Here is a 27,427-nt window from a genome sequence, read left to right as displayed (position 1 = left end):
GGCGAATTTGTGAAGTCCCTGTACTTAGAAATTTGATTTCGATCTAAGTTACTGAAAGAACGCTACCTACTATTTGTGTGCAAATGTGTTCAAGACATTATGTTTGTAAATGGATGAACTATTAACTTTGAAAAGTTTGTCTATATCTGTAGAAATTTTTGAAAAAAGATGAAAATTAAAAAAATATGAAGTTTTGACCTATGGTGATTCACACAAATACAAAGTTCTTCTATACAAATTTTGTCTAGAATCTTACGCAGAATCTAAAAATACAATAATATACAGGGTATATCATTTGAAATAAAAAAGTTGCTGAATAACTGTCCTGCATTTGATATCTAAGTACATTCACGAATGTTTTACTTATATACTTTTACTTATATAATATATACTTCCTCATTAGTTTTTCTTGCTGTCTAAGGTATCTCCAGCATCCGTCTATGAATCCACATTTCCAATGCTTCAATGCTGTTCATACTTGATACTTTTATTGTCCACACTTCTGCTCCATACAAAAATACAGACCTAATATAGCACTTAACCATTCTTTGTCTCAGTTCTAAACTGAGATGATTACTGCAAAGACATGTCTTCATTTTAATAAAAGTATTTCATTGGTATTTTTCGTTTTATTTCTATGCCTGGATCTAGTCGGTCCGTTATGGCAGTTGTAATTTTGTAAACTTTTTCAACCTTTTACACCATTTACTTGAAGCTCTCCATCTGGATGTGGGTTACGACAAGAGACTAAAAATTTGGTTTTGTTTGAGTTTATTGTAATGCCCATTTCCTCTGCTACTTTCTGAATACGATCAAGAAGAATTTGAAGACCTTCAATATTTTCTGACAAAATTACTGTATTGTACACGTATCTAATTACATTAAGTAGTTCTCCGTTGATTTTTATTCCATGTGACTGTCTCTCAAATGCATTTTCAAATAGCTGGTCCGAGTAAACATAGAACAATGTTGGGGACAAAATGCCACCTTATCTGACTCCTCGTTGTATGGAGGTTTCCTCGGTGTAATTGTCGCCAATTTTTACGACTGCAATTTGATTCCAGTACAGATTTTTAATGAAACGAATATCTTTGTCATCTACCTTTATTTTTTAACATCTAATTAATTATTTAATTAATTTTACATGCTGTACTTTATCGAATGCTTTCTCGAAATCCACGAAGCATGCAAATACATATTTTCTTTAATCACGACATTTTTTTAATAGGATATTTAGTGTAAAAAGTGCCTCCTTAGTTTCCCTAGCATTTCTAAAACCAAATTGGGTATCTTCGAGGTTTCCTTCACATTTGAGTCTAATTGTGTTGTGGATTATTTTTAAGACAATTTAAAAAGTGTGGCTCATTAGACTAATTAATCGATATTCTGAGCATTTTCTAGCATTGCGTTTTTTAAGTATTGTAACAAAGATGGACTTGAGCAAGTCTGCGGGAATCACTCCAGTGTTATATATTGCATTAAAAAGTTTACTAGTATTTTTATGTTATTTTCATCTATTAGTTTCAGCAACTCAGTTGGTGTATCATCTGGACCACAAGCTTTCCTAATTTTAGCATTTTTTAAAGCGTGTTCTGATTTCATAATTTCTGAGCCGTCGGTACAATTTTGGTAGGATTCGATAATATTATCTATGTCATCTTCAAACAATTCTGATATATACAGTTGCCATTCTCTACTTATTTCGTCCTCATTTACAATCATCTATTTGTTATTGTCAACTAGTACAGAGGGAATTTGTTTTTTAAATATGTTGCTTATTTCTTTAACTTTTTTGTGCCCCTTAAAAAGTGGTGCCTAGATATCACATCCTCAATTTCCTCGTACCTTTCTCTCATCCATTTTTCTAATTTTATCTCCTTTTTAATTCTTCTCTATAGACGTCTATATTCTCTTTCATTCGATTCTATGAGTCGACGTTGCTCTATCAATTTAAAGATGTATTCTGTCATCCATTGATTTTTCTTGATTAAGTTACTTCTATAATCATCATCATCATTCTGGCTGTACAGCCCTGGGTGGGTTCTAGCCTCCTCAAGAATTTCTCTCCAGTCATCCCTCTCCATCGCCTTCCTCCATATTCTTCCATAAGTATTCCCATATTTCTCATGTCTTCATCGATGTTATCAAGGAACCTTGTTCTGGGTCTTCCTCTTCTTCTCTGATCAATGGGTCTATCAAGGAGCTTTTCCTGCTGGGTCATTTTGTTCCATCCGCATTACATGCCCTATCCACCTCAGATGTCCTATCGTAATATGTTTTATAATATCTGGTTCCTGGTATATTCTACAAAGTTCGTTGTATCGTCTTCTCCACACTTTATTGTCATTCACTGCACCATAGATTCGCCTGCCTCAGTCCTTTTCTTTCGAAACATCGTTTTCATTATCTTTTGTTAGAGTCCAGGTCTCTCAACCATGCGTTGGGACTGGGCGTATTATTGTTTTGTAGAGTTTTATTTTTGTATTTCTCGATACAATTGTGGATTTAAGGAGGAGCTTGAGCTGTGATTGAGATTCTGTGATTTATCACTGCGGCAGTATTATTTTCAGAGTTAAGGAGCGCTCCCAGGTATACAAATTCGTTCACTGCTTCGATGACGTCGTTTTCTATAACAAGTGGCCCTAGGATTTGTGGTTACGTGCTTATTTTCATATACTTAGTTTTGTTGGTGTTTATTATTAAACCCATTTTTGTAGCTGATTCTTTTAATGCTACATACGCCTCTCGTACAGCGTTTTCCGTTCTCCCAAGAATATTGATATTATCAGCATAGGCAAGGATTTGCACTGATTTATTATATATTGAATCAATGGTTGTGATTTGTGACATACGTATTACTTTTTCCAGTGCCAGATTGAACAGTATACATGAGAGAGGGTCTCCCTAGCGCAGCCCGTTATTTGTGTTAAAAGGTTCAGACAGTTCCTCCTGAATTCGTACTCTACATTCAACTTTGTCCAGAGTTAGTTTTGTTAAATTTACCAACTGATTTGGTATTCCTAGCTCTTTCATTGCTTTGAACATTTCTCTTCTATTCACAGAGTCGTAGGCTGTTTTGTAATCTATAAATATGTGATGAGTATTAATGCCATATTCCAGTGTGTTATCTAACATTTGTTTCAGGGTTGTAATCTGATGAATTGTCGATTTACCACCTCTGAAACCAGCCTGGTATTTTCCTGCTATCCGTTGTGCATATTATGGTGCCATCTGGTGACATAGTATCGTAGAAAATATTTTATACGCTGCATATAGAAGCGTAATTCCACAGTGGTTAGAGCATTCAAAGATATCTCCTTTTTTATGTATGGTGCAAAGTATTCCAATATTCCAATCATTGGGGAGGGATTTCTGTGTCCATATTTCTTTTATAAGCTGCTGTAACGCCATTATGGTATCGTGGCAAACCTTCTTTATATAGTTCAGCTGGGAGATTATCTATTCCGGGTAATTTGTTTCTGGCTAGTTTTTTAACTACATCTTTAACTTCAAGAATCGTTGGTGGTTCCTCTTCCCTCTAGTCTGTTCCCCTTACCTCATCTATTTCGTCTTCCAGGTTTTCTTCTTCTTCCTCTATATTAAGTGCCTGGTTAAAGTATTCCTTCCATATATTTAATACATCTTTCCTTGTTGTTAATAGGTCGCCATTCTGACTTCTGCATTGTCTTGTGGTTGGCTAAAATTGTTTTCTGTTGATATTAACTTTGTATATATTTAAGTTCCTTATTTATTTAAGTGGTTTTGTTTTTTTCTTTTGTGTATCCTCTTTTCTTCTTTTCTCTTTGTCTGGTAATTCTCTACAGTTGTTCTAGTTCGTCGGGAAAGCATCTTTCCGTAGGCTTCATTTTTTTCTTTTGTTGCATTCTTGCATGCATCGTCAAACCAATGATTTTTACGGGAACAATTTCCTTTATTCTGGTCCAGTAGGAGTCTATATCTGTCTGGCCTTCTTAATTTACTTTTTGATTCCTTAGCCTGTTGGTGATGTTTTCCGAGTACCGTTCTGCAATTGTCGCATCTCTCAGCTTTTGCACATTCCATTTTTTTCTATCCATATATAATAATTGTTTGTGGAAATTTTGTTAACATGGTTTTAAATTAATTCATAGTTCCTCTGGATCTTAGTTATTATAGTTATTCTCCAATGTTCTTTATTCTATTGTTAAATTATTTTTTAATGTTATCTTTTATGCGAATACCGTCAAATCAAAATTAATTATATTGGTTTTTGGTTTTTGTCGTTGAATTCGTTTTAACCTTAGAGTAATATCTCGTCATAAGTTCGTCATAACTTGTAATTCACACAAAACAAAAACTGTATTTATGATACCTAATTAAAGAAATATCTCCGACAGGTGAAGGAAGCATAGCTTCCATAGAATCTAACAAACGACGACAGAACACGTAGAAATTGTGAACAAGTTTAAATACATATATGGATTCCTGGTTAACATCGAACTTGGATTTTGATTTAGATCTTAGATCCCGAATAGAATAGGCAGAATGAGTACTTAACAAAATAAGAAATTCAACATCAATTATTTACGATAACGTTTCTTCCACTGCAATATTTATTCAGTTCTCTTATTGGCTGTAAAACCTGGACACTTGTGTAGTAGAATCCACCAACAAAGGACCTCGTAACTCTTCTTTTGTAAAAGTGGTTTCAATTAAATTGGCTGAAACTTTGCAGAGAGGTAGCTTTGGTCACGCTGATCAAAAGTTATCATTGCGTCAAGACACTTCAAAGTCTCAGTGTTTGGTCCTTTTGAATAGGTAATACATATTTGTGAAATAGTTTGTGTAGAGTTTTAGCAAATACGTGCAACTAACTTCAGGGAGTGATTCTGCCATAATGACAGTTTGCTACATAACCGTATGCCTTCTACATAAAATGCTTCCTTTTCCGAGATACGGGGTGTTGAATTTTTTTTTTACAAACTAACGATTTATTTATTGCCCTGAAACTTGTTGAGATATGCAAATGAAATTTGTTGGGTTTTAAGAGTTAGTTATTTCGCATTCTTTGACAACCAGTTAGGAATTTTATATTAATTATTGGCGTGCATACGGGTAATGGTTTCATTTTTTTTTTAGAAAAAAATTGTACGCCAATGAGATTTTTCAAATTCAAAAACCAAAAATTTAAAAAAAATCTCCCTGAAACGTGATACAAGATGCAACTCTGATCCTCATTGGTTCGTAGCCACGCAAATATTCCTGGCATTTTTCTTATTTACTTCTGTAAAAGCGGTTTCGCTTAAATTGGTTGAAAATTTGCAAAGAGGTAGCTTCGCTCATGCTGACCAAAATTTCTCAGTACCACAAGACTCAGAAATCAACTGTATTTGAGTTATAGAGCTTCGAAATGTCGGTTTTAGTAAATTTTTCAAAATATTGAATTTGAAAAGTAGATACCGGGATATTCCACCGGAATATCGACGTGGATATCCTATTCAGTACATTCCACTTTGTTTTTGACAGGGAAAAATTAAGAAATCTCATTCCGATACCATATTCGTGTTAATTGAGATTCAGATGCCGTATATGGAATGTGTGGGACGGTACGTTTCCAAATTCCTGATTTTGAAAACTGGACTAAAAGCAGAGTCGTTGAAGCTCTGTAACTTATAAACAATTGATTTCTGAGTCTTGGAACACTCTTGATCAGCTGACCTGCAACATATCTGCAAATTTTCAGTCAATTTAACTGAAACACTTTCAGTTAAACTAAGTAAATAAGAAAACACCAGGAATGTGTGCACGAATACGACAACCAATGAGGCTAAGAGTTGCAACTTGGGAGGTAATTTTGAACATACATTTATATAGCAAACTATCATTACTTTTCATACAGAATCACTCCCTGAAGTTAGTTGCACGTATTTACTAAAACTGTATATTTTACAAATATATATTATTTAAAGGACTAAAAGCCGACCCTTTGAACCTGTTTAACTCAAAAACAATTGATTTCTGAGTCTTGGCGCAATGAAACTTTTAATCAGCATGACCAAAGCTACTTCTCTGTAAAGTTTCAGCCAATAACTGAAACCACTTTTACATAAAAAAAGTACCAGTGTCCTCTAACTTATTTTACTTCATTTTTCCTTTTGAATTTGCTTTACAAAAAAAATTTACATTGATAATGAAAATTTACTTCTACAACTGCATTGTTGATCGACCTTTTGACCTTAACCTCGGCGACTATACCCCATTTACGTAAAGTACCTACGTAGATATTAATTAAACAAAGCGGTTACAAAAGTCAGGTACCTAGCGAGATGTACTCGCCATTGTTGAAAAGAGAAAATTTACATCGGCATAACTAATTGGAAAATAATGTTAGTGTGTCCGCCTAAAGCCGTCTTTCTGTAATCGTTTTTAAATTGTGTCTGGTGCTTTGGGGCTCATGGGCCGTTATTGCCGTATTGCTTACATTTTTTCATTATTTATCAACCAGTATTTACCTTTGTTCGAAACGACTCACATTAAAATTCCTAATCCGGGGCATTTTAAACAACAATACCTATTCGATTCATCGAGTGTGATTAACGTAAACGAAATAAATATTTTTTGAATAAATCACAATATATTGGGAAGCAAAAACTTTGGGGGAAATTATAATAGGATTATTGGACAAAACAACGATTAAATGCAAGGCCTGTTGTACGAAAATTATCCGATAGATAAGTGGCTAAACACAGAAATAGTGAAAATTCGGGGGAATCTTCATGAGCAAACTGTAAAATCATATTTTAATAGATCAATTTGACAGTTCAGACAGATCGACCGTTCATTTAGTTCATTTCTGTCAGTACACAAAAAATATAGTTAACAGCAAGTCAGATAAGAGGCTTAACACCGATTGAAATCCAAAACTTAACGCTAATTGATTCCGCTGTTTGGTGTCAACGGTTAAAAATTGAGTAGCTAAATTTAAAAATTGTCGTATAAACACAAATGATAAACTCCATGATAAAAACAAAAACTGCTGCTTTTTCGGAAATGTATGAAAAAGTTCATGTCTAAGTCAAAGGACGCGATATAGCAAATATAGGAAGTATGTCAAACTATAGTGTGCCTGAAGAGTTAAAATAGACGTGAAGAAGTTACTATTATCGCAGCAAAAACTGAAATGGATTACTGTTTGTTTTTCGCGGCCCTATTAGCACATGGTCATCAAATATACATTTTGCCAAGTGCTTGACCGGGTATACCTTCTTAGTGAGAGTTATGTTGCCTTCGGATCCAGGTTTTTTTCCGGTTGCTTTTTGCTTTGCTTGCTTTGAATGCTTTTTGGCATTCCCACGGCTGGGTAGCCGTAGGAAGTATTTTGTAGGGCCTTGAGCCCTAATACTACCCCAAGATGTTTACTATTTAGGCTTAGAGGAGATCCGTCTAAATTTTTCTTTCTGAAAGCTTATATTATGGCCTACATTTAAACTCCATTCTGAACGCCTGTTGCATTATAACTTTAACTATGAAATTAAATTTTCCGTAGGCTAAGATGACCAGGTCATCCGCATAGCCCAGAAAATGCTGTTGTTGTTGAGTCTAGATATCAGCCCGTCTAAGACTGGATTAACCAATAGAGGAGATAAGACTCACCCTACGGACAGCCACCCTGTGGCTACTTGTGCTGACACTGTATCCCTCCAATACACACAGTTACCCAGTAACAACATCAGACTTATCGGCCTTAAGGACTTAGCCCTCTTCGGTTTTGACAGGTTTGGGTATAAAACGCACCCTTATGAGCCTTCATGCTTTTGGTATGTATCCCAGTCCTAAGCTTCTTCTTCTTCATGTGCCTTGTCCGTTCCGAACGTTGGCAATCAACATGGCTATTCTGACTTTGTTTACGGCAGATCTGAATAGTTCAGCAGATGACAATCCGAACCATTGCCGCAAGTTTTGGAGCAACGAGTGTCTTCTCCTCCCTGGACCCCTTCTGCTGTCTATTTTCCCTTGAACGATCAGCTGTAGTACTCTATATTTATTATGTCTCATAACGTGACCCAAGTATTCCAACTTTCTTTTCTTTATACTTATTCCTACCTCTCTCTCTTTACCTATCCGGCGTAGTACCTCTTCGTTGGTCCTAGTCCTAGTCCTAAGCTAGCCTGTAGTATCATACAAAATTTTTTGTACAGAAGGTACATTTACTTTCTATAGAAGTATTGGATAAATCCCGTCAGGACCCGATGATTTACATGGCTCAAATGAGTTTATTGCTTATTTGATTTTATCCTGGTTTACCACTTCTTTTGCCAAACGCCATCTTTCCCTAGAATTACAAGTTTTGGTATCTAGTCCAGTCAGCTGCCATGTGGCCAATGATATGAGTTTTGTTTTAAACTCAGGAAAGTGCACCCTGAAAAGTATTTTCAGGGTCTCTTCTCCATTCTGAGTGTATTCTCAGTCTAATTTTAGGAAGTTTTAATATTTCTGCACTCTGTTCTATGTACTCGTAATACGAGTACCTTCTCCACGATTCTCTACTTATCCTTCTCAGTTCCTTATGATATTCAGTTGGAGCTTTGCGATAATCGCCCCACTCACATCATCAATTGGCAAATTAAATTGTATAACCTCTATACTTTGATTTGCAAAGTGGTCATTCCACCAGGATACTTTTCTGTTGGAATTCCTCTCTATCTCAGGACAATTGTCTTCGAATGCTGACATAACAACCTCTTGAAATTGTTCGGCGGCCATATTTAGAACCAGTGAATGCATTATTGTCCCTTTAATCCTGAATTAACGATTTAAGCCAACTTGCTTTAATAAAATGTTGATATTAAGAGACATACAAAAGTTGAAATTTAAAATTTTATTTATCTCTATAATTTTTATATTTGTGAACATTTTCTTCTGAGTATGAGAAACCGAGGGGGCCCCACATATGTCACATATGTGGCATACATTTGCACTTACCTTTTTTGCTTTTTAAGTTAGCGCTATTTGTGTTAAAAAATATTTAAGATACATTATTTCAACAACAAAAAGATATACCTGTTTATAACTTCAAAACTCAATAGTTTTTGAGATAATCGCATTTTACAAATCAGCTGCACAAAAACATCAATACTTCTGAATTTTGTTATGAAATAGCTTTAACTAAAGTAAAAAGTTTCCGATATATTAAAGGAAAAATAGTATACGCTAATATTTTTTTATATACATCAGTACGATAATTATTAATAAAGTGTTATAGGATTTAACATCAAATAATTTACGTTTTATATTAAAGTCAAAATAAAATACATTTTATTTACAAACCAAATCAAAAACTAATTACACTGAGTAACGTTAAACTTTTTGTCAAAGTAGGTGTTTATTATGTTCACTAATAACTAACTAAGAATTATTATGCAGCTGATCTGAAAAACGCGATTTTGAAAATCGTTGAATTTTGAGAAGATATTAACAGGTATATCTTTTTGTGTTGAAATATTGTATCTTTAATATTTTTTGACACAAACAGCGCTAACTTAAAGAGCAAAAAGGTTAAGCTCAAATGTATGCCATTCTGTTAGCTACATCAAAATATGTAACAAGTTATAATTATTCCTCATACTCAAAAGCCCCCAGTTATAAATTTTTATACAAAAATGTCCACAAACATGAAAGTTATAGCAAAAAATTAAATTTTAAATTTCAACTTTAACACCCTATATCTTTTTTAATATCAACATTTTTATTAACAAGTTGACTGAAATCGTAATATTTTACAGTGTTTGTTTCTTATATATATATATATATATATATATATATATATATATATATATATATATATATATATATATATATATATAATAATTATTGTCATTTCACACAGATTAAAAGAAGTCCAAAAGTTATAATATCCTTTGTATCTGAGGACATCGATCAACTCATAACGAGATATCAGATAACTACAGCCTTTTAAAATAAAAAAGGACCCACATTATATTTTAATTTGCAACAAGTTGCAGATTTCTTAATATTTCCTAAAAAAACCTATTGAAAACGACTTAACGCTTCGGCTGTCATGCATTGCTAATAGTGCGCACACAATTCTTTCGACTTTTCTTTGGACATTAAACATATTTGAATTTGTTTATATGCAGCATTTTCCCGTTATATAAAAATTCACTACTTTTATTATAAATATTTTAAGACTATAGGTTCCAACTGTTATTTCCATTCACAAAATTGAGAATGATATTTTTATATAAGTTTTTTCTTGCATTGTCTCAATGTAAAGCGACTGGCAAGACAGCAAACAGTATTGCTCAAGAATAATTGCAGTGCATGGCCTCAATGTAAAGTAGCTCTAAACTTTTGATATTAATGTTGTCACACATATGAGTTAAGAAAAATAATGCACTATGTTTTTCTTAACCTTTCTCAATAGTACCAATGTTATAGCTTCATTGTAGTTAATACTGCCTACTTGTTTTGTATTGTTAAAAGAAACTTAAAATAACTTACTGGAAATTGGTTAATTTCATAAAAACTTGACGTAGCATGAATAAAGAAGAAAAAAGTAATTCACGACCCATAAACATAATAATTATTGTTTTGCTCAAATCAATTTTCAAAAAATAAATTTATCTACAAATTTTCTAGGTAAACAGTAATTATTTTTATTATAATTTTAAAAGTTTAAATTTACACAATTGCGAAAAAAGTTTGTCGTGATTCTTACCGAAAATATTATGGTTTTCTTCCTAGTGGACTAACGTCATCATCAATCTGCAAAAAAAACAAATATCAATTTTTTTTTATTATATCTAAAAAAACTGGACTGACAAAACTAACAAAAAGGTAGGATGTTGAAGAACCAAGAAGAAACATAATCAATAATTGACAGGAAAAAAAAAGGAATTCAGCAATGGAAGTCATCAGGGCCTGTAACTCCTAATAACAGCGGATCAAAAGGCATGAGTTAGGTGTACACATACTTGATGTTAGCGAAATAAGATGACCTAATACGATTGGGACATTGTATGGTTTTTTACTCGACGTACTGCGTGGACATATGCGACATAAAAGTTTTATTTAAAATTCCTTTATAAAAGGTATATAATTAAAAGACCCTTAGGGGTTACATCACAGAACGTTTTCGGACTAAAAAGTCCATCATCAGTGTATTATTATCAGGTGTACATGAGTCAAGTCGGTAAATATCTGGGTAAAAACTCTTAAAACGTTAAAACATTTATTATGTGTTACATTTTTGTTGAAATGATGGTGTGATGTTAAAGGATTTAACAGATAATTCGAGCAATAGAACCCCTATTGGGTTGTTGCCGACCCTCAGACAATGTCCGAATGGGTTCTAGTTACCATCTAGAACTATTTTCTTGTTTTATGTTTAAATTTAGATTTCCGCCGTTAGTACAATTAAACCTAAAGCTAAGATTAATAATATTACAATAATTATTATTAAACTTAACAGACTTTCGGGTTGAACCGATTATCGCTACGCCGAGCTTTCAACATCATCCTTGATGTCTTCTTCAGGGCTTCCGAGGTCTCAGTCTCCCGAGCCCCCAGACACTACTACACTGATCACTAATCAATGCATTACTGCTACTAGGAACAGCGGACGTGTCGCCAAGGTAACCAATCACGACAAAGATTGTTACTTTGGCCGGCCAACCACAGGGCTCGTTATTAACTGCGCCGTCATTGGCCTCTCGGCGGAAGTGTGCTGAAAATTCTCAAACACAATGTGTATAAAAGAGCAGCACATCTTCCGATCGGGATCCAGTCGTCATACACTACTAGCCCCGTAAGACCTTGTTGGTTCGGTGTGCTACCAAGCTACCTTTGAGTTTTATTAATTAACCAATATCCTGCTATCGTCGAAGACGTCAAAATTGAAGAATAGTTATCCAATAATGGTTATCCAATTTAGAAGTTAAATCATTAAGTGTACAAGAACCGGCGTGTCGACTACAAACGCTTCCTGACAGTAGAACACGACTTTCTGAGATAGAAAAGCCATTGGTCTTAGAACTATTTCAAATCGTGTCGAACTGACCACAGCGTTATTTAGGCCTGTCACGGTAAAGAGCGAATGAAAGCCCCGACGGGGACTTGTAATTGCTTTTCCGATCAGGTTGAGCTGCAATAACACTTCGTCTCCAAAACCTTATGTAAATAGTAACTATAAGAATTACTGTTAACAAAAAGGTAGCTATACGAAGCGACTGGCAGCAGGAAGAGTCGACATTGCCGGCATTCTTGTACCTCTCTCGAGGAGAGGGAACGCGGCTACACGAAGTGAGAAGGCCGACATCTCTGTGGAACTTGAGGTATACACCACGCATCAGAATTCTAACACATATTAAATCATTGTAAGAATATTTTGTCTGTAAGAAAGCTCGAACTGTTAGAGAATTCTGATTGCCGGTGTCCCCTCACCTACTACAAAGGCTCGGCGGAACTTCTTGCCCGTAGAGGTCGGTATCTCAATTTAACTCCTTGAAACGAAGATGGACTCTCGAAACTTGAGATCCTCTTCGAGAGCGGCGGTCGTAGATCGTCCAGAAACCCCTGGAAACCAGGAGGACGCTACGGCCGTATACAGACGGACCATTTATACCCTCGATGGTGACGTGGTTTGGGTGGAGGTTGGCGCAAACATTTTTGACGGAGGATTTTGATTTTGAGATCGAGCGGACGATATTTTCTTTATAAGAGTAATGTCGAAGATAACCGGATACCGTCATCTATTTTATTGGCACAATTTGATTTGGCCTTTTTTCAATTTCTATCGCTTCTCGGATAATTCTTGGTTGATAAAAGCGGTTTTTTTATATACTATATATATATATATATATATATATATATATATATATATATAATTTAACTGAAGAAAGGTTGCGAAAGAAAGATGGAACGTTGTGTAGTAAATAAATAAACGGAAAAACGTTTTCTATTTATGTAATTACACTGCCTTAAAATTTTAAAGATTCATTGGAAAATTGACAAAATAAGCAATCAGACCAAAAAGATTATCTAGAAGCAATCTCTCAATTACCTAGACTTGTTGGAACAAGTTATTTAAGCAATGAAACAAAAATTATGTACACAGCTTCTGTAACATAGCTTTTGCTTCTTCCGGACCGTCCTGGAACAAATAAGAGGGCATAATTATCGGTAAAAGTTAATGAAAGGCAACTGAATTACAAATACATAATACATAATGATCGTACAAATTAAGAATAGCAGTAGACTCAGAACACTACCTTGGTTAATATTCCTGCCTTGATGTTCTTTCGACGAGTGTTTAGTGAGTTATGAATACATATCTCTCCTCAATAAGTAAAGTGATAAAATTAAATAACAAAAGTACTTCATTAAACCTGGGACTCGAAAACAAAAATTATTACTTTTAAATCGAAACACAAATTGATCTAAACATGTAATATAATAATTGTTATCTCTTTTATGGATTCCCGTTATTTTAGTTTCTAATCATGTAAATATTGTAACTTCAAAGCTATTTTTTGAAGCAAAGTCAACAATTTCTCATTCCCTGAAGAGATATCCGAAGGTGTGGCAACCTTGCTAGCACTGTAATTTTTTTCCAATTACCGTTGTTGGCGTCGATACAAGCAAGGCTTGTTCCATGTGCGTCACATGCCAACGCTCACTGCGATAACTAAATGTGATTGATCAGCCAGTTCGCGCAATAAGTATGTATTTATTAGCGAAACAAAAACCCACGATTGGTACGATTTCTTATCAATACCAGTGAATAACTATAAGTGTGAAAGAAATAGAGCCGCATATGATAAGACTTCTTGACCTATTTTCGTTTCGGGACAACAACTGTAATTACTGTTTTTTTTTTCAAATAACCCGACCATTACTTATATCTCCTGTCAACGGTCGATATAAATTTCAAAAACACATGCCATGTAGTCTTTAATGGTAAATAATTAGGGCATCACTAAAATGATATTTTTAATCAAATAACGTCTGCAAACTAATTTCAAATTCGCTCAGGAAAGAAGCTTGACATAGATCTTTAAAATTTTAAAGATCTGTGTCAGATCAGATAAAAAGGAAGCGAAAGCAACTGTAGGAAAAGCAAATCACAAGCGTATATAAATCTGTACATCTATGGACCTTGACCCGGACACAGAGATACATAGCATAATTGAACAAGTAAGAGCACATTCATGAATATGAGCAACAAGAGTCTAAAAGCAAAGGTACGATACATTTACTCATTGCTACTGTATGGGGTAAAATTCCCTGGACGGATCACATTCCCAACGCCGAAGTATTACGCTGAATAGGGAGAGAAATAGAACTGCTGCAAATAGTGAAGCGGAGAGAAGCAGTCTACCTGGGTCATATATTCAGGAATTATTCAAGTATTAAGATTATGGATAGATAGATTTAGAGAGGTGGCCGTTTGGCCTATTCCACAGCGACCTTTTCAGATCTATTGTGATCTTCTAGTCTTAGATAACATTCTCTAGCCTGACCCTTTTTAAAAAGTCTAAAAGCTTCGAGACTGTACCTTCCATGTAGCGATTTCCCGGTGGTTTTTCTTCTCCTAATGCAAACAACCGCACATTTGCCAGACTGTCACACTGACATAAAATGTGCTCTGCTATTTCTTCGAATGGAGAAATTAGGAGGGCACGATTATGGAGGGGATAATTGAATGAAAAGAAGCATCGGGAGAAAGAAATTACTCGTAGTAAAAGAATATAAGGAAATGGATAAACCTCGACGCCCATGCACTTTTCGCAGCCATACCGGTGACAGGTCTGTTTGATCTTGAGAACATAATATGTTACATATATGATTTTCTCAACACTAAAGAGACCTTAAATATATAAAGTTCCTCGACATATTCTGTGCTGGGTGTTCAAAAAGAAAGGAGTTCCCGGTGACCATGTGAAGATTGTGAGAAATATGTATAAACGAATAACTAGTTTTAGGGCAGATGTGAGCGAGATTGATAATTTCATGCCAATATAGGATTGCATCAGAGCTTAATGCTTAGTCTTTATTTATTCCCATTAGTGCTAGATCAGATATCCGAGAAACTCAGGATTCACTGGTGCTTCACATTCTGGTGCATTAACATTCACTGGTGCTTAATTTATGTTAATGATGTGGTGTTTGTAGAAAATACGGAAAGGGGTTCAGAAACTGGAACAGTAGATACAAGCTTTTCAAGAAAAAGGTTTAAAACTTAGTAGGCAAAACAAACAGAGTACCTAGCATGTTTATTTAAGGATGGAGAGGATACTACAAATAAGATAGTAACTTTGGATGGTAAAAATATTGTGAAAAGTAATAGTTTTAAGTACCTAGGATCAGGATTAATGGGGTAATAGTAATGGGGAAATAGATGGAAATACATGCAGTATAGTAAAGGATGAAATTGAAGAAGGCGAGTGGTGTGTTATATAAGAGAACTGCCATTTTTAGCGAAAACAGTTGTGGGACAATAAAGGATAAAATTTAAAATAAAAAAAAATATTAGGAACAATCAGGGGTGGCATCAGTTGATGCCCAGATGGAGGAGCATAAGTTAGGATAGTTACGGCAACACTACGACGGGTTACAAACTCCTGGAATGAATAGGAGACGAAGACCAAAGAAGACCTGATGGGTTTTGTCTGTTCCTTCACAGACAGGACATGTCTGTGGAGGAGATAGATGTAATTAGGGAAGTCGTCTTCTCATAGGGATAAAGGCAAAGATTATGACGATGTATAAACTAGAATAAAAGTATACGGAGGAATGAAACTAGTTAAATTCAGACTAAAGATCGAAAAATAAATGAATGTAAAAGCAAGTGGTATAACTAAAATGGAAATTTGCAAGCCACAGCTTTTGACAAAATCATGAAAGATGTAATAATTAGTTAATATATTAGTGAATATTCCAAAACGAACGTATTTATTTATTTATTCCAAGCAACATTCTTCACATTAAATATTCTTTGTAGGTATTTAGCAAACAAATGTTACATAAATATTGGTATTGTCTAATATGTATAGCATCATATGGAATAGCTTCGACCTCCTCGCCAAAATCTAAACCTTCACCTTCACGCTAATCACAATCGATTCTAATATTATCGTGACACAAACTGCGGGTAACAATGACAAATACATACGCAACATTTTTGCATGTTTTGCAAATTTACAACAAACGAAAAGGTCGAATCTTGTTTTATTTGTTTTTTTTTCAGACCTGTGTACAATCTCCTAATTCTAACCTTGGCAATTTAATTATCACGTGTCTATTATTTGCATTGTCACGATCTGGACTTATCACTTGAGATTTAATGTTTATTTCTGTTTGATAAATATATGCATAAAAATTTGGTGCTTCGTTGGCGTGGCTACAATGGAAGAGTTCGATTATAAAAATAGACCCGGATTTTTTCAAAAACATTTTACACTGGATGATATTATGTATTGGGCAATATAATTATACTAGAACGGTCGATGTTACACGAAGGAAAATCTAGGAAGAGCATGGCAGTGATGACAGTAATACACTCTCGAAAGGAGATATTCGGATCTTTTAAATTTTTTTAACATTACGATATATTCTAAATTAAACTGATTCTAAGAGAGGAAAGACAAAGAAAAAAATAAAAAATATAGAAGTATGTAATTTTATTCCTCACTATCTTTTGAAACCACATGAAGTGTAATAACCCTTATATAAAAAACTACTTTTAATATAGTTTATAAATGTAGTATATAGTTTATATAAAGAAGGCACTGGTCGCTCCAGTCTCAGCGACGAATCCAGGCCAGGTCCATCCAAAACAGCAGTCACACAGCAAAACATTGATGCGGGGATGACCGTCGCGCGCCGTGTAACATACCGGGAGATAGAGGCATTTTTGGACAATTCAAATACCTCGATCCAAAAGATCTTACATGAAGAACTGGTTACAAAAACATTGAAACGGTTCAACAAAGGAAGCTCAAAAAACGTTTATAGTATTGTTAGTGGAGATGAAACTTGTATTTACTCCTACGAACAGAAAAATAAACGCCAATCCGCTGCGTGGGTGTTTCACGATGAGGAAAAACCAACAAAAGTGATCCCTTCTCAAAGTGTGTCAAAGACAATGGTCGCTACTTTTGTATCGAAATCTGGTCATGTGGCAACATTCGCTTTAGAAGATCGAAGAACGGTTACTTCTCATTGGCATATAATCGTTTGTTTACCAGAAGTTATTGCAAAACTCCGGCAAAGCAAAACACAACGGCGCATCCTACATCAGGACAATGCAAGTGCTCACACTGCCCAAAAGACAATAAGAGTTTTTGGAGCTTAAAACATGGTATTGTTAAACCATCCACCGTATAGCACCGACCTAAGTCCCAACGACTTTTTCACGTTCCCAAAGATCAAGAATTCAATGCGTGGGCAGCGATTCCTGTCGCCAGAAGAAGCCATCGATGCCTTTAAAACAGCGATTTTGCAGGTGTCTACTGAAGAATGGAGTAACTGTTTCACCAATTGATTTGAACGTATACAAAAGTGTATCGATCTTGGTGGGACATATTTTGAAAAGCAATAAAGTACATTAAGTCTATATATTTTTTGTCCTTACGGCTATATTCAAAATTAAAAAGGAAATATCTAACACTAAAATGTCACCAGAAAATAGCTTCGAACTATTGAGATTGGATGGTGTCTTATTAGGAGATGTGTTAGTTCATCTTAACGATTCGCTATAATATGTAGCTTGTACAAAAGAAGACTGGTCTGTTCGTCACGGTAGCTCAAATATCTTAGGTATGTAGAGCAGAGGATCACAGTCAAAGAGATTGTTGCATAGTACCTAACTTAAGTACTGAACGTACTTATGGTAAAACATGAATTGTTTCAAATAATATGGAACGCGTGATTTGTTCTGACAGTGTTCTGTCAACCAGAACACCAGAAGAAACCAGATTTCATGCGGGTGATGCTCTTGGATTCGGATTTTCACGGAGCACTCAATTTCGCTGAATCTAATTTCGTTTCGTTCGTCAATTCTAATTTTAAATTATTTTTACCAAACACAAGAAGGATTAATAATAGTTTCTTCATATATGTTCAATATCTACTAAATTGAAAGCAAACCTGAACCTTGCTACCCGGAAGCAAACTGAGCCTCCGGATTTCTTGGTGAGGATTATTTCAGGGGCAGATAGGCTATCAGAATAACAGAAAAAACAATTTGGAATGTTCATTTGAAGATGAAGTAACTACAAATAAAATGATAGCTTTGGATGGTGAACTGATTGTGAAAAGTAATAGTTTTCAAGTACCTAGGATCCATATTACAGAGTAATGGAGAAATATATGGAGATGCATGTAGTAGAATTAAAGTGGGATGTGTGCAGTGGAAGAAAACGTGTGGTGTGTTGTGTGACAGAAAGATTAAAAAATAAAACTTTAATGAAAATTCTATAAAACCATTCTATTAAAAGATGACCAACGAATGCATGTTTAGAAGGTTGGAGAAGGAGAATGTTTAGAAGGATGAGTGGAGTGACAAAAAATGATGAAATTAGGAATGCGTATATTAGGGAAAGTCTAGGGGCAATACCGATATATGTTTATAGTATTTTTCATATAAAAATGCGTGCACGTCACAATTTATATAAAGTGACGTCACTTATATTTAAAATTTCCAGAACGTCAACCTTAGAGTTCAAATTTTCCTAACACAGCTAATAATACGAAACCCATACGGAACTACTCGATGTTTCATAGGCGTCAACAGGGTATAATAATCAGAAAAATGTAATCATCATTATATTGGGAATTTAAGAAATATATTGATTAAATAACCAAAAACATTTGTTATTATTAACAATATAAATTTTATGAAATAACTCTAAGTCTAATATTCCACAAAATAATAATTTTAATTAAATATATTAGACAATTGTACGCAACTGATAAAGGGAATACTTAAAACTTTTTTGACAGTTCAGCGTGTGGTAAAATTGTTTAAAGTGTTGCCGCTTTTTTAGAGTAAGAATTTTGTTTATGTTTTGATTTCTTACACAATTTGATCATAATATATTTTTATATTAATAAATTGTATTTATAAATACATATTAAATTTAGATTAATAGCTTTAAAAACTAATTATTGTTGTGTATTGTGATTGTGCTATGCCAAAACAACTAAATAGTATGTAGAAAGCTGATAAGCTTTCATATAAGATAGATTATTTTGAACAAGAAATAATGGCGGGACGTTTTTCCTATTAATGCTCTGAAAGAGGTAAGTTTAAAATTTAGAATATAATATAATTTTGTATTAAAATGTTTTCTTATGTATTTTAGTGTGTTGCAGAATCTTAAAACTAAGTGTATTTAGTGTTAATATAGTAGTTTGACAAATAGTTGACATTTTAAAAATTCCTCACTTACTAACTATTCTGATGTTTTGGCAACGCTGTGGGGTTCTGACGTCGTAAATCTTGAATGACGTGCACGCATTTTTATATGATAAATACTATAAGTCAGAGAATTTACTGAGAAGAACAGAAAACTGGGTTGAGTAAGAAAGGAAGACCAAAGAGGACCTGGGGGAGATGTTTAGGTAGGACATGTCGGTAAAGGGAATTGATATTGGTATGACCCAAGATAGAAACCTATTTAGAAATATAATTACGGATGTCGACACCGTATAAGGATAAAAGCTAAGAGAATGATGATGATAAAATTGTTGTTTCATTACTTTTCATAGTTTTTGCATTAATTCTTTCACAATTTCTTCCATTCTCTCATATCTGCTGCCCTTTTTTTTACAATCGCGGACGTTGATTTTTTGTAGATCTTCAAGAATACAATATTTCCATCTGTTTTGGTCTGTCTTTCCTTCTCTTTTGTATTGGTTTTCGGGAAAGAACCATTTTCGTTATTCTTTTCTGTCCTAGTCTTTCTATATGTCCGAGAAAAATATTAATTTGAGTTTTAACTACTGTTGTTATTCGCTTACATATGTAACTTTTGGCCCAAGAATTCTATATTTAACAATAATTATTAAATTAAAAAATACAGCGCGTGGCACTTAGGAAGTGCCGACAGAAGTGAATACTTGTTATAGCGCGTTATTAATATATGTGAGGTAATGAAATTTTACCACGCATTTACGTTCTTTAAAATTTAAAAATCTTTATTTTCGGCTTTAAATAAAATGAAGTTTGTTAAATATCATTTTATTTTTATATGTAAGTGTATATGTATGTATATTACTGTATACCGCAAGCTTACTCCACGTACTTCGATATTAATTTCGAGTCATTCTAAGTATTATTTCGATTCCGTACAAAACTACTGCCTCATACCGAGCCATAGTATTATTCACTTCAATAATCGACAACATTCTCATATCTATTGTATTTATTTTACATCTTTGCTTATTCATGATTCTTTGAAATAAATAGTATTAGTACTTCAGTATACAAATACCGATGTTTGGAATTTCTAACTAATTATCCTAAACGGTTTCTAAAAGTGAACAAACAATTATGCTAAATACAGAGCTGAATACAAACTAATCAATTAAAGCTTAACATTAATTTTATATATTCTGCAAGATAAAAAACAATAATAAGAATTTAATGATTTAATCGTTATCTGATAGGCTAACAATCAGTAATGATTTAGAAAATATGTCAGCAAATAAACTTCCAGACATTGACAACTGCAAAATAACAGTAGAAATTATGCAATTATCCCAAAAACTAGTGAAGAATCTGTAGGAAAGTATGGTAGCCCGAATGCATAATCCAGACAGGAGGCAATATTATAGAGAGGCAATCAATCTAAAGACATTTTTTTGTCGAGTGCAAATAAACAAGTAAACAGACATATTATGATTAAACTGTGAATTGATCTTTAAGATATTATCTCAACAAGGATGGCAAGGCTATTGTTTCTTACATCATCATCATCATTTTCTTTTCTTTTATCCCTCCACGAAGTCGGATTGCTTAATTACATTTTTTACAAGTTCCTATTTTGGCTTATGCTAATATTAATCCCCTTCACAAACGTTTTCCATTTGGTCTTTTTTGGCCTTCCTTTCCTGGTCTTTCTAGGAACTTGCAACTTAGCGATTGTTCGTATTTAGCAACTGCCACGCTATTTAATAATGTAAAATCTTCTAAGCAGGTATACTTGTTTAAAAAAATCCTGGGTAGCTCATACGGACTTCAAAAATAGATCCCTTGTGAAGTATTCTCTTTGTTTTCCTGTTTATACAATGTCTGCGTACTTTTTCAGACGGTTCTGCCTGAGTTCGAATCAATCACATATCGTTTTCATTATAACATATTATTATTATAAATAAATATGGCTCCCATCGTCTCTATCTCCTGTTTTACTATTAAAAACATCTACAAGTCACGATTTATATTTGACGATCCTCTACCTTGGTTAGAATATGTTCTACTTATTTTAACCTTGGATGTCCCAAGTCCAAGAAGTATTTACATGGGATTGACTGCCTATCTGTTATATAGGAAAAACAGGGAGCATATTTTAGGTTAGTAAGCGTTACGGATATAACTGACGAGAAGAACCAATGCTACATACGAGACGTCAATCCGTCGAAAGAGAACTGGTATATTGCCACTATGAGTGGCTCTTGCAAGACATTTGTTTATGAAAGCAATAAAATCTTTGTAAAATGATGCAAGATAACCATATTTTTTGCTCCTTAAACTTTTTATACCTTAACCTATGATTTTAAGGGATCGATAAAACCTCCCGGCTTTTTTTTTTAATGAAACTCAATACTTTTCTGTACTACTTTTATTAGAAATTACCCGACCTGAATGTTCTTCAATGATTTCTTAAAACAATATATACATCTTTTTGATACTAATATCCATCAAGCAATAACAGTAATAACGTTTGAATCACAACAGAAGTTACATCACTACAGATGATCTTTACTATTTGAAAAAATTTTGCTGCAGGTGCACACTTCAACTGTTTTGTAGACACTTGAATCTAAGCAAGCATAACCATAGTCTCTATCACTCATACCTAAAGCCGGGATCTGACAGAACGTGGAGCGGGGTTCTACATCCCGTAGAGAAATAGAAGAAAGACGAAAACCATCGCGAAGTGGAATACCGTTTTCCTCCTCAATATTTGTGGTTTACGACCCCTCGGATAGGGCAAAACCGTTTATTTTCGGTGGGTGCGTGCTGTCCCGTCGTTTGTCAATAAATTAACACAGTTCAAATGAATGTTGAAAGCTTAGGCATAGCACGTAGTTAACGTAGTTGTGTTGGAATTTCTATCATTGTAGCTTAAAACAGACTAAACTAAACCGTTGATAGTCGAGGGGACACGCAATATCGGAATTTCGAGTGAATTTATCAAAAACTAAATATTTATTAATTCCACAGAAACATGGGGTGCCAACCATGTACTCTTTTATCTTCACTATTTTCTATTTCTCTTCGCCGACGTGAACTAGCGAAAGGCACCTCTACACGATCTTTGAGATCCCCTTGCTTGACATTCCCGAGCACCTGGCAGTTATGGTTCCACGGGTGGAGTCATGGGGAGGGTTTTGGGGGGTTTAAAGCCACCGAAAAGATATTAACATTCATAAAACGAAAATACAGGCATGCGGCATAATCTCATTCACTACTATTACACTAAAATATGTGGTTTGGATTCTCTACCACCTCGTGGATTAAAAGCAAGTCTTATCAGGATTTTCAGTCGATGAGCAGTTGTTTTCGGAAAGAAAGAGATAGCAACAAGAAATCCAATCGTAAAAGGAATAATTTTTTGCGGCAAACAAGGTATTAGAGGTAAAACTGATCCGGGATGGATCCACATTACACCATAGCCTGAACAACCACTTTAGAATGATGGTAATTTTCGAGCACTGTTGCGGTACGAAAGACGTATTAAAAAATAATTTTATTCATCCCATTTCTCGACCATTCAATTCAAAAATTGATTGAGAGGTTTACAAAACACCATAAATTAGTATCGGTACTATTTGGTATGTTACCGTCAAATTTTGCGACTGGTTGTGAAACTGAAGAGGCATTTTGTATGTAATCGGTAGTGCTGACCGAAAAAAATACATCTGTCGTCAAAGCGGAGCTTGAAGTGTGGAAAGCAACTATGACTCTCACTTCCTCTACTCCAAAATCAGCTTTGCAATGATTATATAAGTGCGACCAAAAACTATATCTTCTTCTTCAAGTGCCATCTCCGCGGCGGAGGTCGGCAATCATCATAGCTATTCGGACTTTTGAGACGGCTGCTCTGAAAAGTTCATTTGATGTACATCCGTACCACTCTCTCAGGTTGCGCAGCCATGACATTCTACGCCTCCCTATGCTTCTCTTTCCTTGGATCTTTCCCTGCATAATCAGTTGGAGCAAGGTAGCAAGGAGCATAAAAACTATATCCGAATATTTAAACATTGTTACAAATATTGGCCACATACCTGTTTCCACTGCTACCCCAGAAAGGACTTTTTCAAGCTTAAGAAAATTTAATCAACTTGCGACGAGTAAAAACAGACTGAACAACTTGGCTCTCATGAACATTAATAACAAAAAACAGAAGATTAATTCTGCAATGCGTATGTCAAAATTTAAAAGTCACTCAAAGTGACAGAGTGTCAAATTTATGACACTCGTTTTAAAATAATTTTAGATAAATATAGTTATTATTTTCAAACATCTTATTTAGTTTATATAATAATTAAATTTAGTATCAAATGATATTTATTTGTATTTTATTATTAATTTAACCCATAGAGTTATTGAAAGCAAAAAACTAAAAACGGCAGAGGTCAGTGAAAATAGAAGTTACAGCGATGTAACAAAGAATGCAAGGATACATGCATCATCGCAACAAAAAAAAATTACATTAAAAATGATATTGGAAAAGCTTACCAAGATTGATGGCAAAATAACCCAAATCGATATCAGAGTTACCCGACTAGAGTATAGCGCTAAAGGAGCTATTCCGAAAATCAGAACTGGCTAAGGACCTCCGAATAATGGCGTGGAACGCAAATGGACTGTTACAACATCAGATCGAGTTGCAAGCAGTACTAGATATTGAGAAAATTGATCTGTGTCTCGTTTCTGAAACACACTTCACTAAACAGTCATATGTAAAATTTAGGGGGTATAGAGTATATTCTACTGTACACCCAGATAATGCAGCTAAAGGAGGAAGCGCTATCATAATTAAAGATAACATCTTGCATCATGAGGAATTAAAATATGCAACTGAGCACATACAAGCTACAACAGTCTCTATGAAGACGAAAACACATACCGTAAATATAAGTTCAATATATTGTCCTCCTAGACACTCCATTAAAAGAGAACAATATAAAGAGTTTATGAACACTTTAGGAAAAAGATACATCATCGATGGCGACTTTAATGCAAAAAATACCCTCTGGGGCTCTAGGCAACTACAACTAAAGGAAAAGAACTATTGTCAGCTGTTAAGGAACAAAAGGGTGAAGTAATCTCTACTGGTAGACCAACATACTGGCCTACCGATAGGAACAAAATTCCAGACCTGATAAGATTTCTTTATTTACAAAAATATCTCAGCTAACTATCTGGATATCAATGACGGCTGGGAAATGAACTCTGATCACTCACCGATAATTTTAACTATGAGTGATACAGTGATTAATAAAAAAACTGACTGGGACAGCTTCAACATAAACCTTTAACACAAAATTAATCTTGCTGTGCCATTGAGAAACACGAGGCAACTTGATGACGAATTAGAAGTTTTTATAAAAAATACCCAACAGGTAGCTTGGGAAAATACTCCCACAATATCTTCTAGAACAAAAGGGAACAACTATCCAAAAGAAATCAGAGAACTCATAGTAGAAAAAAGGAAGTTAAGAAAAAAATGGCAGCAATACAGAGCTCCACGAGACAAAACTAGTCTAAATAATGCTACACAAAAACTAAAAAGGGAAATACAGAATATAAAAAAATTTAACAATTATTTCTTTTTTAAGTAATTTAACAGCTGACCAGAACACAGATTATTCGTTATGGAAGACAACAAAAAGAATGAAGAGACCAATTATTCATTCTCCTCCTATCAAGTTGGAAAACGGCAACTGGGCTAGAAGTAACGAACAGAAAGCAGAACGATTTGCAGATCTTTTAGATAGCACGTTCAAACCCAACGACAATGATGGTGAAGAACTGAGATGGGAAGAACCATTCCAAACTGAAAAAAGAATAACGTTGACATCATTTAGAGAAGTATCAACAGAGATAAAAGAGAATATAAATACTAAGAAAGCTCCAGGATATGATCTCATAACAGGAGAACTATTAAAAAGTCTACCAAGAAAAGCCATAGTTAAGCTGACACACCTAATAAATGCTGCTTGTAGATTGAGATATGTTCCCAGACTCTGGAAAGTAGCCGAAGTGATTATGATCGCCAAACCAGGTAAATCTCCTAATGAAGTGACATATTATCGACCAATATCACTCCTTCCGGTGATGACAAAACTATTTGAAAAACTTCTATTGAAAAGATTAAAACCAATAATAGAAAGAAAAAATCTTATACCAAATCAACAATTTGGTTTCAGAAATCAACATTCCACTATAGATCAAGTTCACAGAATAACGAATATAATAGAAAAAACATTAGAAGAAAAGAAAGTCTGCTCTCCAATCTTCTTGGACGTAGCACAGGCGTTTGATAAAGTCTGGCATGACGGTTTAAACTATAAACTAAGATCGTTTATGCTTAAACAGTATTCAGAAATTTTAAAATCATACATTGCGAATAGATATTTCAGAGTAAAATAAGAAGTGTACACCGACTTAAGGAAGATCAAAGCTGGCGTGCCACAAGTGAGTGTCTTAGGTCCGGTCCTGTACCTATTGTATACGTGTGACATTCCAGAGCTAGAACAAAACACTATTGCCACCTTCGCGGATGATACATCCATACTAGCGATAGGAGATACTAGTGAAGAAGCGACTGATAAGTTGCAACTATCAGTAAATAAAATATATAACTGGACCAGAAAATGGCGAATACAATTAAATGAGACTAAATCTGCACACATTAACTTTACAAATAAAAAAATAGAAAATTTCCCAGTTAGAATAAATGATACCCAAATTCCTTATGCAACATCAGCAAAATACTTGGGCATCATCCTAGACGCGAAGCTACGCTGGACAGTCAATGTCAAAAAGAAAAGAGGGGAGCTTGATATTAGATATAAGAAATTGTATTGTCTGATTGGAAAAAATTAAACATTATCAATTCATAATAATAAATTATCCATCTACAAGCAAGTACTGAGGCCAGTATGGGTATATGGGTGCCAACTCTGGGGCTGTACCAAAGCTAGTAATCTACATATTATCCAGATATTTCAAAACAAAGTACTGAGAAACATTGTTGATACTCCTTGGTATATCCGTAACAGCAACCTCTACCAGGACCTGGGTATGTAAACTGTGATCGAAATAATCAAGAGAACAGCAGCAAGTCACGAACAGAGGCTGCATAGTCATGTGAATGTCGAGGCAATCCAGCGTCTTGACAACACTGAACTAAAGAGAAGACTCATAAGGACAAATCTATTTGAGTTAGTGTAAATGTGTAACAGTTTAGTGTAAAAAGCAGAGTATAGTGCTGTGAAGTTATTGCATGTTAGTTGTAGTGTATTAGTTGATAGATAAAATAAGAGTAAGCCATAGGGTAAGCCTTAGATTTAAGTATTTGCTGTTTATTAAGTTAGGTCAGAAAATAACTGTAGTCATTTGTGACCAGATAGCCGTATATAAACACCACACAGGTGTTAAAAAAATTATTAATTTAATATCTCATCTGAATTTGACAGATCCGTCAGAAGTAAACAACTTATGATTTCTTAATACGTTAGAAGGTGGCGTTAGGAGCAAACATAATAATTTATTAAAATATTTTAATATAATTTGTTTAAAATATAAATAATAAAGTTACTTTATTGAATTTTAAAGATATTATTTAAATTTTAAAAATACAGAAAACGTAGTACGAAGTTTCGTGCTAGTCTACTGTACTGCCTACTGTATCATCTTTTTACCAAGCATATATTGTCCCACTACTCAAAAAAGGACTCCACCAATTTTATAATTTTATATTATTACACTTCCTTATAATCCTTTCATTAAAAACATCAAACAATATTACAATACTTATTACAACTTAACTCAATGGCAAATATTCAAAAACTCAACTACTGCTACTTGAACTGTCAACTTTCTGTGTTTATATACATTTTTGACGTTCCAGACCTTACGAGACATTTCGGGATTTTTCGATGACATTTAGAGCATTCTAGATTTTTAATACTT

The 27,427-nt window shown here is 34.3% G+C and overlaps 1 protein-coding gene across 2 annotated transcripts in view; it reads right to left on the bottom strand.

Moving 5' to 3' along the window:
• LOC140450481 (mothers against decapentaplegic homolog 4-like) overlaps positions 1-27,427 on the bottom strand; it is a 107,354-nt gene that overhangs the window by 17,542 nt on the left and 62,385 nt on the right. For both annotated transcript variants that reach the window (XM_072544128.1, XM_072544133.1), the window contains exon 2: positions 10,718-10,764. The gene's annotated coding sequence lies outside the window, so the exon portion shown is untranslated. The remainder of the gene's footprint in view (positions 1-10,717; positions 10,765-27,427) is intronic.

The sequence above is a fragment of the Diabrotica undecimpunctata genome, chromosome 1 (genome assembly GCF_040954645.1).
Source record: "Diabrotica undecimpunctata isolate CICGRU chromosome 1, icDiaUnde3, whole genome shotgun sequence".
Lineage (NCBI taxonomy): Eukaryota > Metazoa > Arthropoda > Insecta > Coleoptera > Chrysomelidae > Diabrotica > Diabrotica undecimpunctata.
The sequence above is the reverse complement of the archived record's forward strand: the minus strand, read 5'-3'. Positions and strand labels throughout refer to the sequence as shown.